At 39.3% G+C, this 17,456-nt stretch overlaps 1 long non-coding RNA gene across 1 annotated transcript; it reads right to left on the bottom strand.

Moving 5' to 3' along the window:
• Positions 1–527: 527 nt before the first annotated feature.
• LOC137461850 (uncharacterized) lies at positions 528–17,242 on the bottom strand. The gene is made up of 3 exons (XR_010993508.1): positions 16,297–17,242; positions 9,531–9,616; positions 528–1,024 (listed from the first exon to the last, which is right to left on the bottom strand). It is a non-coding gene; the product is annotated as an uncharacterized lncRNA (long non-coding RNA).
• Positions 17,243–17,456: the final 214 nt, after the last annotated feature.

Raw genomic sequence — 17,456 nt, 5'->3', positions numbered from 1 at the left:
GACACTGATTAGACTGTGAGAATAGTAGTAGGGAAAGATTCCTTGAGCTGGGAACCAGGCTGTTCCCTGGGGTTTGTTCTCCTGTACCGTCACCAGCTGCTCCATCCCTGGATTCTCCAGGAGCTGGGAATGAGGAGCTTCCAGGAGACCAAACACTCCAGCATCACAAACACCAGGGATGAGCCCAGGTGGGGCATCACAGGCACAGGCACTGCACAGCAGACACACACACTGCTCTGCAGTGAAACCCCTGCTCAAACTCCAGCTCTGAGTGTGGCTGAGCTCAGCCATTCCTGCGTTTTCAAGTGGCCATGGCTCAGCCAAGACAGTGAAGGAAAGAAGAATCTCAGTAAGGCTTGGCCTCACTCTTTTATGGAGGTGGCAGTGCAGGGGATGAAAGAGGAAATTTCACAATATTCCTTTCTACTTTCATTTTTCCTTCTCTCTCTCTTTTGTTGTTGTTTTTTTTTTTTTTTTTGTTTTTTTTTTTTTTTTTTTTTTTTTGTTTTTTTTTTTTTTCCCAGAAAGACTCTCCAGTGAGGTCCCTTGAATTGCAGAAACCCAGGAGTTAAACTGCAAAACCTGTATGTAAAAATGTGAATTCCATATCATGCTCAGTTTTACTCCAAACTGAGATGTAACCTTGTACTTCACTGCTCAGACAATGTTAACTGTAGGAGAATCACGGGAAGGAACCAAGTTCATTTAAGACATAAAGCAATTTTGAATTGCATTGATTACAGTGATCAGTCTATCACTTTAATGTCATCTCAGCTGACATTTATTTAAAAGACATACATACATGTGACAACCCATTGATCCTTAACACTGCAGCTGAGATAAAAAGTCTATTTGCAAAGGAAAATGACTTCTTTAATTAGAAATGGAGTATCATTTTCTCTTTTCTTTGTTAGAACCTCAGCAGCCATGGATCCAATACAGCACAGGAGGGGCTGCACAACCTGGAATCTTCTTTGACTTAAGAATTTTCATAGTTAATCATTCAGAGTTGTGCAAATGAGCCCTGGAGATGGGAAAGCAAACAGGCTTATTCCACCCGTGTGGGGGGACTCCAACTCAGTGTTGCTTGGGAAGGGTCTCGAATGGAGAAAGGCAGCAAACAAATTATTCCACAGACTTCCTACAATGAGTTAACTGTGGGTAGACATTACACATCTCCTAATGACCAACTATTTGATGAAAAACAACCCAGAAATACTGTAAAGGAATATGCTGTAGAAATGACTGAATACTGTCAGTCATTTAATGTATATAAAAAAATTCATCTCAGTCTACCAGATAAAATAATAAATGTGTCTGATACACTGTGAATGAAGTGCTGCTCTAGAAATTCCAGGAGCATTCCTTGGTGGTGAACAGAATTTTGAAGACAAGTTATTTAGTTTGTGGATCTATAAAACCCTATTTTTAACTTTGTTTTCTCTTTGTACAAATCCAAAATTGCATATTTGGAAAATGTTACATTTCATACAATGTCACTTTTAGTTCTAGGGTTGATCAATCTGATTCTCTTTAGAGAATTGTCTTATTTCTATAAATTATATTAATGATTTCCTATCTCTCAGAAATGCAGGGTTCTACAAATTCTACAAATGTAGGTTCCATTCCATCCACTCTTCTGTCAGTTGTATTTTATATTCTACTTGAATAGCATGTAATTCAACAGATCTGGGTTTAATTTTTATAAGCTTACTGCATGAAAATCACAAGCTAATATTGAGGTGGACTAGACAAGTAAATCTCCACATTCTTGTGTTTGTAGACTTTTTATATCAAGTGACATTAATTCTGGATAAACAACTCGTATTGCATTTTCTCCAGTAATTAAAATCAGAAAAAAATCAATGCACTGCTTATTTCTTAGCTGAACGCAGAGTCTATATGTCTGGCAAAAAATGTCCAGATTGAGTGATTATTTACAACAAAAGTCTCCAGATTCTTCAGATTCTTTTGTACAGTATGTAACCTTTCAGATTTACTTAAATTGCTGCCTACAAATAAACTGACAGTAACTTTTCATCTACTCATAAAAATAACTTAATTGGATTGATATTCGATATTTAATTGGCTTCACAATGTTGGTACAGTATCTGCCTATAAAACTTCAGATAATATTGCTTTAATTCATCTGAGTAAACTATCAATTCCCTTAAAACAATAGACAAAAATCTGCACTCCTCTTTTAACTTTCCCCTGGGTACAGATGAAAACTTTCAGGTGGCAGATCTTTATTTTTCCATAAGCTCTCCAAATAGTTTAGAATTATGAAAAAGTTTCTGTTTAGGAGAGTGGAATGATTTGAGTCGAGCGATTTTTATATCCTTGGTTTACAAAAGATAAATTATTCCTGGAAGAACAACAGGCACCAAGAGCCTCAGTGCTCTAAACACAGGACACAGTTGTGTACAGAAGGAATGTGTAAAGTTATGTACAGAAAGAATGACTTACATGAAAAAATTAATGGATGGAATTCATTCCTGCTCCAATTCCAGAGCCTTGTGTGGGATGATGCTAATATAATCTAATAATATCAGGATCAAAGATGAGTGGAATAAAACTTCCAATTTTAGATGCTCTTTATCTGCAGGTGTGAATGTATAATGAATTCTCACCACTGGCTCCTGTTATAAATCCAATGATTTTGTACTCTGTGACAGCAGTTTCTACAATTTTCTTTTGGCACAACCTGCTTGGAAGATACGACAAACCCGCAGGGTGCCAAAACGCTTCTCTAAATGATCTACTTTGCAAGACAGCTTCCAAGTGTGACCCTGATGAATCTTATCAAACTCTTGGAATAGAATAAACATGAAGGAAAGAACCCACGTATCATTTATTTAAGTGGGTATTTCATTGGTTTTTTTACATCCTACGGCACAGCCGTGCCAAAGGATTCATCCCAGCATTTGGAGCATTTTAAACCCAGGTTAAATAGAAAACCATTACTGGGTAGGATAGAATTGCACTGTGGCTATTTTTGAATCCTGCTGCCTCAGACAAATGCAGTGAATCAGTTGATGTCACCTCAATTACTGTGTTAGCTCTAATCAAGGAACCGCTCTTCCCATCCATTCTGTGTAGGGAACTCTCTGAACTAGGTGGCAGATTTTCCAGTGGACAAAGTCACCCCCTGGCAGTTTACAAGGGGCATGATTTGACAGAATAAGGCTGGATGACCCTTTTTAAATTGAATATCTGGTCATTTGAATGCTACAGGAAGCATTTCATTGCCATTCATAGTGACAGTTCAGTGTTTAATCGGGGAGAAGCTTTTATGTGCAAAAGCTACACAAACATGGGGAGGGGATCATTACACATCTGCCAAAATACTGCTTGGAGTGAAGGTAGATTCCATTTTGCAACACAAATTTCCAAAGGCTTCTCATTTTTTCATCTTAGCATGCCATTCCCTGCTGCAAGCACCAAGGACTGGACAGTGAGGACCAGCAGAATGCACCAAGAGGGTTCCTGAGTACACAGGTACAGGGGAAAGCGAGCATGCAGAGAGTGAACTGGGGTTGTTCCCTCCTCCACTCTTGGTCTAGGAGCCCTTCCATGTGCTGTGTTCTATTTATTTTTTCTGCATTGCATCAGGGGGGAAATATTCACACTGAGCCACGGGGATTAAAGACTGAAGCTCTAGAGAAGTCGGATCACATCCGTCATATCCAGCTGTTTTCAATTCCAACACCTCACACCTGCTTTTATTTATTATTCCTGGGCTAGACAAGACAGGGCTCATTTTTCAGTCTTTACAAGCTTTCCTAGAAAGGACACAAATCAATCTATTCCTTCCCCTTTTGCCTCTGCAAGAGAACATTGCAGCAAACTCCTGACACTGTGCAGACCTGACCAACAGGAGCCACCCACAGCCTGAGGCTGGACAGCTCCCTCTCCTCTCCCAGCATGGGGACAATGGCCCAAAATGGAACAGAAACATCATCAATTACAGAGATCTGTGTCAGCATAGACTCTTAACCCCACTTACTCCCACAGATTTCAACTGCCTTGCCTTCCTCTTACATTGGAGATGGACTCAAGAGGTTTGGATGGTGGTGAATGAACAAACAGATTCATGGAATACTTTAAGTAATGGGTTCTCCACTTGTACTCATTTTCAGCTTCCATTCCTGGAGCCTGTTTGCTGGCAATCCATCTGAATCACTTTCTGATTCTTTATCTGGAAATCACACTGCCTGAGCATTTGATTGTCCTTTTTATCAAGTACTTTTTCCAGAGAGGGACTCACAAGTCTTACATTAGGATCTTTATAACTAACTTCAAGAGTAATAATCCAGACACATTTAAAATGCAAGCCAAATGTCCCAGGCCTCCTTGTCCTTGTGCACAACCACTTGGAGTGCACAAACACTTCCACAAGAGTAGTTGTTCACACATCTGGCACACCAGGTTATTATTTGATGGAGCAAACTTGTGTCTCGATTGCAATTCATCCACCTCATTTTTTGAATCAGCCAAGTATATAGAAAACCTTCCCACACCAAAGAAACAGCCCCTTAAGTTCTTAAAACATTTGAAATTCTTGCATGAAATTTAGCACCGAAACACAAAGTATTATCATCTGTAATGAAATGTGTTAGGAGATGCTGAATACACTTGCTTTAAAAGGCAACTCTGCCACATTACTCATTAAAAAATCAAGGCTATTCCATAACAAGAACAACTGTCACTCTGAATTCAAAACCAAACTGATTCCCTAAAATTTGAAAGCCTGTAATAAAACATACCTATAGCTGCCATAACACTGATGTGCTGTAAATCCACCCAGTTTTGGGAAGAGCAATGCATGCTTACCAGACAGACATCAAGGCAATTGCCCATGATACAATGTTAAAAAAAATAGCTTGTACGTTTTGCAGTAGCATCAAGTCTCTATTCAAGTGTAAAAAAATTAATTGACTCCATCTGTATTGGCCTAATGACTGATTAAATGACTAATCACGGAAGTCTTAATTAAAATCATTTTTCTGTACAGAAGAGGATGGAGGGAGGAAGGCAATCATTAATGTGTTCTAATGTATGTCAGATTCCATTTGTGCCTTTTCCTAACAGCCACCAAATGAGTAATTACACACAAGGTCATTCTGTAAACTTTGTGCTCACATGCACTGATTGGATCTGGGTTCTGCACGGGGCTGCTGCTTCCCCATCACAGAGCAGGTAATTAATAGTGCTCAGCATAAATAATAAAGGAAGCTGACATTTCCTCTTCCATCACCAGCCAGCCCAGATTCACACACAACTTCCATCCACTGCTGGTGAAGTCCCACACCTCACACACTCCGTCAGAATTCAATATTCTCCACGCACTGACAGGCATCCCCGTCACACAGGGAAATTCCAGGAATTTTTCCTGCATGAAGAAAATGACCAGGCAGTTAAAAGAATCCTTTTCAAGTAAAGCAGGATGGCAGTAGGAAACTTATTTTAAGTTTTATTTGCCAGCCACCTGACAACCTGATGCATAGTGACCTTTGCTATGGAAAAATAACAAGCTGCTTCCACCTCAACAGCTGAGAAGAATCTATTTAAAACAATGTATTGAAATGTGTTATGGAATTAAAAAGTGCATCTTGAGACTGGATAGACCAACTTTCCACTGGCATGTAACCCTTACACAACACCTACACTTTTTTATGAAACATTGCATATAAAATATTAAAGTCCAAAGTACAAATTGCAACACAAAATATTTTGTTTGCTGAATGCTGTCCTGAAATTCTGGAAATTGTTATTTGCAGCCACAGCAAATCTTCACTCCAGCAGCTGCAACAATTTTCCTCATCCCAGATGACAATACATTATCATGTCTAAAATAAGGGGTTTTATAAAATTAAAATAAAATGTTTTAATGGGGAAAAAAGGAGTTTTTACAGCCCTGTAACTTTTATAAACAAATGTCCAATTCTACAACTTTACTTTCCTTCAAAATCCTGATTCAAACCTGCAGCACTGGTGTGAGCTGCAGGTGCAGAATTAAGGCCAAGCAAGTTCCGCTTCTTCTAAAATAACTGAACCAACATTTAGTACTGACTAAGTTTCTTCAATTACTGTTTTTCCTAACCAGAAGCATTCTGATCCACAATCCTGATGAGGAAGATCTCTGCAAAGCCACTGGAAATCAACATCCTCCTGTGAGCAGACAGTTCAAAGTGCCCAGCTGACTGAAAATAGGGCTCAGAATATGGAGGGAGAAGCTAAAGGGACAAAAAATATGAGAAGAATTTTAAGTCATTACATGACTCTATAATGTCCAATTACACTTCTAGCATGATTAAGCACTAACCTGTCTAAACCATTCAAAATCATTGAAGTCACAGAACAATGTAAATAAAGCTACTTCAAGCAACTTCATCCAGATTTCAAAAAAATATGATTTTCAACTGCTCTGAATTAATTATAACACAATCCTGACCCTACTTACCACATAACAGAAGAAAACAAAAATATGTGACAACAACTCTCTGCTTGCAATAACTGTCAGTGTCACATATGAAAGAAGTTCATTTTACTAATAAAGGAAATAGAATTGAGTGATAGATTTAAAATTAAATTCAGCTATTCTATAAATGTCAATCAGAGTTTTAAGGTGCCTCTCAAGGCTTAAAACCAGCACTGAGACTCAAACGTGCCACTCTCTGGGCTTCTAGGGAATTAATAAAGCTCAGTTTCATCTTCCTTTGAAGACACATATACTTAAAACAACCACAAAATCCATCACCACCACACCAGAACACTCCAAAATAAACAACATACAGATGGCACAGTAAATCTTTCAAAACCTGAAGGTATTTTTGTGGAATAATTCAACACAATCTGCACTACTCTGCTAATGCAAATGCAAACTTGCACAACTACCTAAATTACAGGGTGGTGTGCCATTCTTAATCTTCTCAGAAATGTAGGAGTTCCTGTTTCAATCATTTCTATTGTTTGAAATACACCTGGTGATAATGGAGCGGCTGCCACTGCAGGCAGGGAGCGACTTCTGGGTGAAGTTAATTAATAACTCAGTTCTTGCTGCTGGTTGGAAGCGATCAGCAGTCAGAGGGGAGGATGGAGGTGGGAAGGAGCTGAGAGGAGCCTCAGCGCCCTGTCCAAAATTCAGCACTGTGCTCTGTCTGAGTACATTGATTATTTAGGTTACTCCTGGTCTTTAATGGGGTAAAATATTAAAAAGTCAAGCATTTCAAGTGTTTCATTTCAGGGGTGTCTCAGGTAGATCCCCTCAGCACTCATGGACAGACCCTTCCCATCACAGTGTGACAGGCCATCCAAGCTGGATGAAAAACACCCTTTGTACTTCTCTAAGTTCTGGAAAGTACGAAGAAATCTTATGCTCACAGACAGACCACAGAGGAGGATGGTGTCTTGTGAAGGCACCTCCAGCTATTCTAGATCCATAAATCTGGGAATTTGCAACTCTTTAGGCCACGTAATTGGATAAAGCAAATAGGTTCAGACTAAAGGGTTTGAATGCATCCAAGTGATGCCATTTAAGGAAAAAAAAAACCAAACAAACAGCAGTCTATATTCAATTGCCTGGTCACAAGGCAAAAATGAGAGACACAGCTTCTGCATGTGGTAAATTGAGCTTTTTTGAATGTGCTTTAAATGGTTCATGGAATCATGGAATCCCAGAATGGTTTGGGTTGGAAGCCTGGAAAGTTCATCCAGTTCCATCCCCTGCCATCAGCAGGGATTCCTTCCAGTATTCCAGATTCCACACCTTGATTTCTCTGATTTGCCAGTGCACATTGTCCCTTCTCTTGTGACCTAAAAATGACTTCTCATACTGGTTAAAGGTGAGAAAACATCTTGTCTGTGACAGAGAAACTACTGCAGCTTAGTGGGCCCAGCCTGATTAGGCACTGGGACCACTGCTCATGGCAGCCAGTCCTGTTATCATTATTTGATGCTTTGCTGTTGGCTGAACTAGTGGCAAAAGTGAAGAATGTCATCATGGCAGATCTGCTCAAGTATTTTGAGAGCCTGTAACTTATTCTACAGCAGAGAAATTAAAGCAAACACTGAAGAAGTTACCAGTAGCAGGCTGGAGTAAAAGTCACTTTCATCACAACCCAAATAATGGGGAAGTTAAACAATACCTTTCTCTGAACTGCTGCAACTTCCATACATGTCAGAGGATTTCTATCTCCCTGCTCTTTTTTTCAGCTAAGAAATGCAAATGAGCACTGCCCTATTCTTCTGTTTGTTTTGTACAGTGAGCACAATTTCTGCCTGAACGTCCAACTGTATTTCCATCCTCTTTGTGTCACACAAACCTCATTTACCAGTCATTCTTCTCCACATGAAGAGATCTATAATGAGGAGTCTTTCTGTCATTGCCCTGCTCCTCTGAGTCAGGAATTTTCATTTCCCCCTAATACTTGCTGCTGTAGCTGCAATTTCATTTACTGTCATACCACAGCCTTAATGTGAGCACATCTGTGGCTGGAGCATGGAAAAGATTCAGGATTTCTCTCTGAGCTATCGATTAAATGGTTACAAGAAACCAGAGGGTTTATTTACCGTGCTCCCACGTGGTTCTTATAAAAAGGAAGGTTTATTCACTGTACTTGAAATGACAGTTCATTCTTCCAGTTACTTAATTCTCCCCTATCAAGCAGAAAAATGTTACACTAGTGTTGTTTTCAACCAGCCAAATGCACTGAAAATCTACAGCTCAGGTTAACTTCTGATCCATTAATGCCACAAAGGCTCATTATATACTTTCCATCCTAAATTTTCAGTAAAGTCAAACTAGTGAGTTGTGATGGTGATTTGATTTGCCTTTTTTTTTTCTGTAGAGCAGGGATTTTCAGTGATCAAATATACAATAATTTTAGTATTAATTAAAAAACCAATGAACCTTGCCATAGTTCAAACCACCATTACAAAACTTGACCAACCTAATAAGCAGAAGAGAAGGTTTTCCTCTCTATGTAATTCTTTTCTTTTTGACTATCTACATCCTATGCTACGCAATTTTGCAGGTTTGTTTCAACACACCAATTTTCAAGTGGCAAAGTTAGGTGCAATGGCAAGGTTAGATGGAATTACTCAAGTCTCATTAGAGCAGACTATAAAACTTAGCTAAAATGGTTTTCTCACCTAAAAAACATGTCAAATAGATTTGATGGCAATCCTAAAGGTGTGGTGAAACCCCTTCCCCAACATACTTCACTTGAATGAAGGGAGGGAAAAGCCCTGCTAAAATAAGAAAAACACTTAAAACCCCCACCCAAGCACCAAAAACTCCAACACCAAAACCTCTCTAAAGTGAAGGACTGAAAAATGTTATTGCAAGCACGAGCCCAGGCTCTAAGGAAGTAAGAGCAGTAAAATGTGGAGGGTAGTGTGATCCCACAGTGCCCAGGTAACCAAAACCTTGACCAAGGGACAGCAGCAGGATGGGAGGGGGATAAATGTGCTTTGGGCAGGCAGCAGCCTCCAGCTGAGCAGCAGCAATCCTGGTTCACACATACCTGCTGCCTTCCCTCTTCTCCTGCGAGACTGTCATCTTCTCAGCTTTCTCAGCAGATATCCTGCCACTTGGCTTTTTGCCTCCTTTCTGCAGGGAAAAAAAAAAAAAAAGTATTACTGTAGTGCTTCAGGGAAGTGCCAAAAATGGTGTAATTTATGATGTGCTAGTGTTTTCCTTTGCATTCTTAAGTTAAGAACAAATGCAAAATCATCAGCACTTGACTATGGTGGATTTTGATTTACATACATTAAGATTCTCTTGTGATTTCCTATTATTTATTTCTGTAAACAAAACTGGATCCTGGTCGCTAAACTATCAGCATCCTCTGCAGTGTGAAGACAAAAGCCAGAATGTACAACTCAACAGTCAAAAGAATTTGAAACCAGAAGTTGGAGCACTTTATCTGATCTGAGACTCTCTGCTCTTCCTTTTTGGAACATTCTTACTGGGAGTGAAGTAAATAGTTCTCTATAAATACTAAATAGTTATCTATACCTGAACTTTGGGAAATGGCACATATTTCTTTCTCAGTTTGAATAATAGGGTCAAGGCTTTCCCCCTAGAATTTTCCCAATACATCTTCAGTTATTTTCTGAACAAGTTATTTTCTGGAATATTTCCTGGAACTAAATGCATACACCATAGCTTTGCTCATTTTAGTGTATTGTATCCATGCAAACACAGTATTTTGCACTAAGGTTGGCACAGACAGAAGCTTAACAGCTTTTACTTTTCTTCCCTTCCTGAAACCTCTTCAGGATCCCACTGTAAGAAGTACCGCAAAGTCTGAGAAATTCTGTTGGCAGAATTACACAAAATTGGAGGGGTTTTTTTTCCCCTTTCCACTCAGGTGTAACAGAACTGATTCCACCTTGCACGGTTTTTGTCACAACCAACACAGTGAACAATTACGGAACACTTTGACCCCTCATGATAATTTTATACCAATACACCCTGCAGAAACCAAAATTTCCCTATTAATTAACTTCTATTCCCTGTGAGACCTGCAGAGAGGCTGCTTTGGTCATGTCCTTAATGGGTGGGAACTTGCAGAACCATTTCACAACACAAACCAGAAGCCAGGAGAATGTTTGATGGGTCATCCCCCATCTGGCAGGAATGTCTGGTGTTGGAAAGCTGTTGTTTAATATGAATCATTAATAGCACTGCTTGCCTCAAATCTTGTGGGGTGAAAGGGAAAGAAAGATCATGTTCTACTGCAATGCTTTATCTGAGCTAGAAGACCTTAAATAAGAACTTTGCAGTTGGCAGTGCTGCAGTTCCCTCCACAGCACCATAACTTTATCATTATATGGTGTGATAAAAGTTAAGTCTTTGCCTCTGCAAGGACATTAAATAACATCTTTCTCCCCATTAGCTTTTGCTGTAGTAGCAGTATTTATTCTCTGGGCAATGAGTGAGAACCACACTCCTTACAGAATAACTCCAGCTTCTTAATGCACTAACAGTTTCAGAAAGGTTCCTGTGACACTAAATTTAATGTGTTTTTAATATTATTATATTATTAATTGATAGCTCTTGTGCTACACACTTTTAAAGGAAATGTTTAAGAGCCTCTTAAACATCAGCGAAGTCCTACATGTGGATAATCCATTTATTTAAAAAAAAAAAAATTCTTCATGCCAATCTTTAGCTGAAATAATCTCAAAATAGGCAGCTGTTCAAAGAAAGGTGTTTAGGATCAATTGTTTCGAGGTCCTGACAGGATTCCCCATCAGTCCTCTCAAACCTTATACACCTCTAGTGACAGTTCTGTGATCCCACATTACACAGCACAGGACTTTCAAATGAAAGTGTCTTATGCTGAGCATTAAAATAAATCCCAGTTTCACATGCTTTCAAATGAAGCTAAAGCATCCAAATCAGAGAATCATTCCTTAAGTACCCCCCTCATGTTAATTTTAATTGCAACCATTATTACTACCAGCAAGACAAGGCTCATGTGCCACCTTCGAGGGCTAAGTGCCAGCAGAATGACTCCTTCCATAACAACCCTTCAAGATAGGGCAGCCTGACCTCTCTGGGAGTGAAATATCAATTAATTATCTTTTTACAGCCAATTCAATTACAGCACACTAATCACTTGTGTAGGACATCAAGCCAGAAGTTGAGGGTGGGTGAGTGGGTAGGGAGAGGAAGGAAAAAACATTGGCAGGGAAGGACCTTGAGTGAGGCTGATGGGGCAGTAACCCCACAGATGCAGCTGGAATGTTTGTTAACATCCCACAAGGAGTTATTATCTGTTTGTAGCAGAATAAATGCTGCAAAATCATCCTCATTTAACTGAAGGTTTTTAAAAAGAAAGAGTTATTGTTCCTAGGGGTAATAGATATTTCATTTAAAGGTGACCAGACACACTGCATTAGTCTTTAATGCAGGAGTCAATTCACCAAAGAGCTTTGTTCATTCAGGGGAAAAAAAAAAGAAGATAAAAGATGATCTATTCAGCAGAAAGCAAAATATATTTAATTTTTGTTAAATGAACTAGTATTAACTCAAGTTACCAAGGACTATTTCACTACTGTACTGATGCCAAAGAAAATTATCAAGTGTGATGTATCCACAGTAATGCACTCAGCAGAAGTGCAGTATAGAAGCAAACATGTTTTAATTTATGACCCCATTAGCATTGCTACAGAGGCCAAACTTCTGAGAGCATGAATAAACACGTTAGGATATGCAAACAACCCCCAAGCCAGACTGTATTTCATTGATGGCATTGGCAAAATAAAACAGGGAGGTGGGCTTCCATCCCTTCTCCCAGGTAACAAGGGACAGAACAAGAGGAAATGGCCTCAAGTTGCACCAGGGGAGGTTAAGAAAAATTAGGAGAAGTCTCCTGGGGCTGACCAGGCAGCTGGATGGAGTTCCCATCCCTCAAAATGGTCAAAACATTGTGGGAGGTGAGGCCATGCTTTGGTGGTGAGCACAGTGGTGATGCTGGGTTCACTGCTGGTCTCAGTCTTTCCCAGCCTCAACAATTCTGTGATTCTGTGATTTCATCATGACTGTTCACTGCCTTTACACTTTTCAACACAATCCTTAGGAGCTAAAATTGAATTTGAGTGGTTTTAATTGGAAAAAAAATATTATACTACAGCAAAGAATATGAGAATCTTCTATTTTTGACCCCAATTTTTCTTTTTTCTCTGTATAGTAACTTCAGCTCACTAAAGACATTTTTTGTGAGAATGACTCTCATCCATATTAAAGCATTCTGAGGAAACAAAGACTTCACTCAGGGGGAGGGTTCATCAAACCCACTAAAATTATAATCATTTAATAAAAGTAATGACTAGTCTGTATTTGAAATATTTTCCAAGGCAGCACTTTAGCATATTGTGTATTCCAAACAAAGTGCTGTTGCATAATCATTAACTCTGCACCATGGAGATCTTATGAAGAAAATAATGAAGATTTTAGTAAAGTAAAGAATATTAAGTTTTCTTATAGATAGAAGACACATCCAAGTGCCCACAAAAATGATAGGAGAGAGTTTTGCTGGAGTTCAGGGTAGCCACCAGGGTCTGAGAGGTTTAAAGGAAAAGCAATATGTTATTTTATCCTGAGAAAAGCAGGGCTAGGAGGAAGCAATATGTCCAGCATCACTCAGAGGATCTGGGCTCAGAGCACAAACCCTCTCTTTGCCTGCCATTCCCATGTCACATCCAGTGCATTATGATGTTACACGAAGCAGCCTGCAGGAACCACCCCAGAAAAAAATTCCTGCAACCATCCAAACCCCCAGGGAAATGTTAAATACGACACAATGGCTGTTGAACCTGAGAGTCTGCCCTGTGCAGAGCGGTTTCAAACTGCAAGTATGGAAAACTCTCTTAGCAATTAGAGGAAAAATGTCTCCAACTCCTTTCTTTATGGTCAATATAATGTAAGGTTATCTTCAAATGCCGGATTTATTTTTTTAAAGTGTTCTCCAATCCAGTTTGAAAAGAATTGTTTGAGACATACACGCTGCAGCCAGCAGACAATAACAGTCCTGCAATTACCAGCACCTGCATTCCAATTCAGTGGATTGACATTCCCGAGGGGCCGTGGCAGATTCCCTACTGACAACAATTAGCATCAAAATGTTCCCCAGTGTAAAGCTGTGGGTGGGAATTACAAAAGGTTAACAGACTAAATATAAAAATCTTTTTGAATATAAAATCAATGCGCTTTGTTACCAAAATCTGGGTACTGTAATTTAACCAAAATAGGGATTAGAGTCTCTGGCAATCTTCCATGTGTGTGAGCTTGGCTTTTCTTTAAGCAAAATGCTAAGCAGCCAGTCTGAAAGTTTAAAACAAAACAAACCCAAGAGCCAAAGGAAAGCATTCTATAGTTTTGGTTTTTTTTCATTTTCCTTAGCACCAAGAGGAACAGCACTCCTATCAAGGCTCACAATGATCCTGTTACATGGTCAGGCTCAAAATCCCAAATTATTTTAGTGTATGATTTAGAGAGGGATATATGTCAAAAGTGGTCAAAGAAAAAAAATGAATGGTCAAAATCAGCTAGAAGTTTCTTTACTCAAATGAGTTCTAATAACACACAGTTTCCTCCAAAGGTCATCACTACATCACTATATCCATACTTTCAGAAGTGGCTTCTAATTCTCTGTAGCTACCAGGGGCAATGAAAAAAACTTATATGTTTTTATGATGCTTGGGACCACAGCTTTGCTTTATTTAGACTGAAGTTACAAGCAGAACAGATGAAAACAAAACAAAACAAAACAAAAAAAAATTGGTCATCAAAACATTGAATTTGATGAGAATATGGAATTGTAACATATCTACAAGAAGGATGTTCAGTAAAAATACAGAGTTGATAAATTTAAATTTATCTAGATTGTCCTTTGTGTTTTTGTTTGAGAGGATAAGTGGCCATGCAGGAACTTTGGATCTCCATAAATTCAAAGAGCTTTTACATGAAAGCGTAATTCCTTTTACCAACCAAGAGATCATCTTTTATAAAAAATAGGTAACCAGTCTCAGAATAACAACGTGGGGAATTTCTCCTGGGCTGTGGAGGCTGCAGTAAAGCTGAGCAGGTACAAGATTTGTACAGTGAGAGTCTGACTCCAAATTGATGCCTCATTACACTGAGTTAACGTGGATGTGCTTGGCACATGCTGGGACCCCTCTTATCCCAATCAGTGCAGCAGCTCCTGCTCTCCTCACATCTCTGAGAGAATCAGCATGTTCAGGACCAGCCCAAGGATTCTAATTGCTAAATCAGCAAACATGTTAATCATCACTTTGTTGTGAAATGAGATTACAGATGTGTACGAGAGATTATAGAGGGGAATCTGACAAATTGATTTAGCTGCTATTTCAACACAGGGCTGCAAGGTGCTTTTCATAATTATATCTTTCCAGCTATAGCTTTATAGGGCTCCCAGTGTGCAAACAGGTGTCTGAAAGGTAAAATACCATGTGAGGTAACCCTGATGTTGTACAAGAAACTAAACAAGCACAGCACACACACACAGAGGTCTGTAGGTACACATTCATACCTATGCGTGGTGCATTGACCTGTCATGACAGGATCATTAATTATTTCAGAAATTGAGTAGAGAATAAATCACCTGCACAGACAGAGGGTGACCCAGGGTGGGCCTTACTCCACACACAAGCTTTAGTTCTACATTGCCAGAGCCTCAAAGTACTTGGAATGAAGATGCAAGCTGGGAGGGACCGAAAGGGACACATTTAATTCCAACAGTAGACAGACAATAATGGTTTCTTGCTTTTGTCAAAATACAATTTCTGGTGTGGTCAAAAAGTAATTATGGATAGGGGTGGTGGTTTTTAATTTACACCTACTACAGACAGGTCTGAGCTGCTGCAGAGAACCAAAGGCATTGTGCCCTGGTCATGTGATTGTATGGGATCTCTGGTCCCGACACGTCTCCAGGGAGGTAAACGTGTACATTTAAATTCACAGAACTTATGTACACTAAGACTAATTTGTTCTTTCAAGCAGCCACCGTGTGGTGCGGAGAAATCCGTGGGAAGCAGTGCCTGGGGGAGGGCTGCATGCACAGCTATGAAATGCCTGACCCTGGGCTCCAACAGGGTCTCATTATACCCAAATAAATGTCTTTCAGACCCTTAAGAGAGCTCAAAGGGAAACTATTAAGAAAGTAAAGTTATTGTAGACACTTTTGATACCAAATTTACATATTGTTGCTAATGAAGAATTATTTCTTCCTAGAGCACATGAATTTACATGAGTCCAAAACTTAGTATTTCTTTTTCCATGTCATATGGGGAGAAGTCAGGCTTCATTACTTTTGAAATATGGTAATTACTACGTTGATGGCTTCATGCAAAATTCCAGACAAAATCACCAAAATTACAATAAATTTCTATGGGCTAAAAGAAGCAGAACTGTTTGCTGAAATGCAGGCCAGATAAGAACAAATGTGAATAATAAAACAGAGAGCAAACCTCATAACAGCTGAAGTTATTATACATATAATGACTGGACATGGGTCTCAGTGCTCTGGGCTGGGTGACAAGGTGGGGACTGGTCATAGTTGGACTCGATGCTACTGGAGGTCTTTTCCAACCTAAATGATTCTGTGATTCCCTTTGCCTTAACCCAAGAAAATGTATGAAATGTGAGATTATGAATAATCGGATTCTGCAGAAATTCTTTATTTATCACTGCCCGCAGGAAAGAGAGGGTAGAGTCAAAACCTTTTATTCAGCCGAGTATTTGTCTGTAGTGGAAATTACTACCAAGTGTTCAAAGTCTCTGATGATCCTCAGGCTACCTCGAGTGATGATGTCAAGTTTTGGGACTGAGGGCTTCAGAGGAGACGCAGGAAACACGTCTGGGGGAGTGGCTTTGAAGCAGGCTCAGAGGGGCTGACACAAAATAGAAAATAAATCACGTCAAGGCTTGATCACGCTAGCTCCAACGTCAGCAGGAAAATTCCTGTTGACTTCAGACGTGAGCAGGATCAGTTCTTCAACAATTAAGCCCCCAAAAGAAAAATCAGTAATTCTAAAAGAAAAAAAGAGTACTCCCTAATTTGTTTAGAAATCCAGTGATCAGGGTAGAGAATTTTGGTTTTGTTTTTAAACACAATTTCTTGCATTGTTGTTTCAATGGAAAGGATCCTCTAAGAAGCACAGTCTTATTTCTGAGATCAAATCCTTATTTGAATAAGAAAAAAAAAAAATCATTCTTGCCAACCATGAAAAATGTTCCTGCTTGTTCACTGACAGCACCAACACACATGGACTGACCCATCACATTTTCTTTTAAGATATTCTCTCTCGTGGAAATACAAGTGGTGAGTCAGTTGTTATGGTAACTATTTTTCTTTTTTTTTTTTTTTTTTTTTAACTAACATATGACAGCCTGTGTGTCATCTGATGCTGTTCTTGAATTCAGTTACACACTCACTTTTGTCAAATAGTCTAAAAAAGGGCTTCTTGGACGAAGAAATAGTAGGGAGAAAACAGGATATTTTTCCCCATGCACATGGTTTTTAACCATGAAACCACTGATTATGTGATTAAATTTATGCAGCCAGTCATCCTTTTCTAGTTCAGAGCTATGACGTGATGACGTAAAGAGTAACTCTCATTTGTCACCTTTTTTATTAAACAAGCTGCTGATGATTCCATGTGCTCCACTCTTGGAAATCCAGTCTTGTTTGTCCTGTCTCCTGGTTAGCCAGTCATTTGAACATGGGCCTATCTGAGCTATGATCTGCTTCACTGACCGACTGTAATTATCAGTGATTACATCACCTGAGTGGGTTTGGTTTCCCACTCAAGTCCAGTGTTATCAGTTATACACACTGATATTGCCAAATGTAATTGGTACTGGAATACTCACAACTGTGAAAGGAATAAGGGATCTGTTCAGTCCTAATGAGCATTCA

Source organism: Anomalospiza imberbis, chromosome 23 (assembly GCF_031753505.1).
Source record: "Anomalospiza imberbis isolate Cuckoo-Finch-1a 21T00152 chromosome 23, ASM3175350v1, whole genome shotgun sequence".
In the NCBI taxonomy this organism is placed as follows: Eukaryota; Metazoa; Chordata; class Aves; order Passeriformes; family Viduidae; genus Anomalospiza; species Anomalospiza imberbis.
The sequence above is the reverse complement of the archived record's forward strand: the minus strand, read 5'-3'. Positions and strand labels throughout refer to the sequence as shown.